At 38.2% G+C, this 1,413-nt stretch overlaps 1 long non-coding RNA gene across 1 annotated transcript; it reads left to right on the top strand.

Annotated features, from left to right (window-relative positions):
• Positions 1-690: 690 nt before the first annotated feature.
• Positions 691-1,413, top strand: LOC107104814. The gene is made up of 3 exons (XR_001482284.1): positions 691-892; positions 1,161-1,236; positions 1,348-1,413. It is a non-coding gene; the product is annotated as an uncharacterized LOC107104814 (long non-coding RNA).

Below are 1,413 nucleotides of genomic sequence, written 5' to 3'. Positions count from 1 at the left end.
GTTACAACTTAAATAACTAATAAAATACGAATTTCAAGTTTAAATTTGTGCTTTATTCTTTATGAACACAAACAGCAGCGGCTGTTTGAGAATACGGATTTTTTCTTTGAGAATACGAATTCACAACAGTGGTCTGACGTCACGGTTTCCAAGGCTGGTTAATGGAGCACAGAGCAGGAAGATAGGAGCCGCGCATGCGTACTATGTGTTCTTTCAACTTAGTAGCGGCAAGATGACGGACCAGGAAGCTACGGAGCAAAGCCAGGTAATCTTTAACATTTGTAACTTAAATCTTTATGTCTGTAGTTGATATTCAGACATCTAACTTTATTGAACTTTCTGTTAGGTACAGTTAGCGGATATCCTAAACACGGCACACAGTCTTGTGTCATTATTAAACCGAAGGTTAGGCTCTTCAGGGACTGTGAGGCCAGTTGCACAAGAAAGTGAAAGACAGTCTGTTGAGGGACAGTCGAGGCAAACAGAGACAGGTCCACAGTCAGGACAGCTAAGATGTCCTCAGCGCAGTGGTTCAGTTCATCAAGAAATGGCTCGGTAAGTTTCAACTTAGTCAGCCTGTGTAGCAAGTCTGCGGTCTGTGTTGATCTTCTGCATTTCTGTCAATTTAAATTTGATATTGAATAAAATAAGCTGTATAAACATCATCATCATCATTTTTTTCAGATCATTTCCTGGACTTTTTCGCCGAGAGACAAAAGGGAAAAGACGTTTTACACCGTATACCCGACCAAAAAAAAGTTTTCTGGTGAACTTTTTTCTCCTTGAGAAACAACGTTCCAAAACCCCCAAAGGAGACGAAGAACTCCAGCTTATATTGGCTGGTCTGGGTAAACGTTCTCTCTCAGTAACAGAGAGTTTAACACATACAGAGGTAATTTTTCTTTAAGTATAGTAGACTAAACTATAATCTGTTTCTTTCTTTCTTTGTTTCTTTTTGTTGTTGGAGCTATTCTATCCACTGACTTTTTCTGCATCCTGTGATAACTGAATGAGCCGATGTCTTGGCTGAATTTCCCCATATAATTATATATATTCCAAATCAATGATCTCTCCTTGGGTTACGGAATAGAAAATGTAGAAAATAATTGTATTTGTTATATGTATGATATTGACTAGTAACTGAACTTTTTTTGTATAAGCTGACAGATTTGTTGCTTAATGCATTTCCAAGGCTTGCAAGCATCAATGGTGGCTGGTTGCTATACAAGTCTACAGGTATGTTGTAATGAAACATAAACTGTTAAACTCATGTTATACAACCAGTTTAACTCGGTGAATGTGCATACAGTTGAGTAAATGATGTCTGTAAATGTTATATATTTCTAGGTGGTGGTGGGCAGCGCAGATTAGTTGTTATTCCTCCTGATTCTGATGGTTATAGTGGGCACCAAC

This window comes from Cyprinodon variegatus, unplaced genomic scaffold (genome assembly GCF_000732505.1).
Source record: "Cyprinodon variegatus isolate N-32 unplaced genomic scaffold, C_variegatus-1.0 Scaffold1898, whole genome shotgun sequence".
Classification (NCBI taxonomy): Eukaryota; Metazoa; Chordata; class Actinopteri; order Cyprinodontiformes; family Cyprinodontidae; genus Cyprinodon; species Cyprinodon variegatus.
This window is presented reverse-complemented; position numbering and strand designations above follow the sequence as displayed.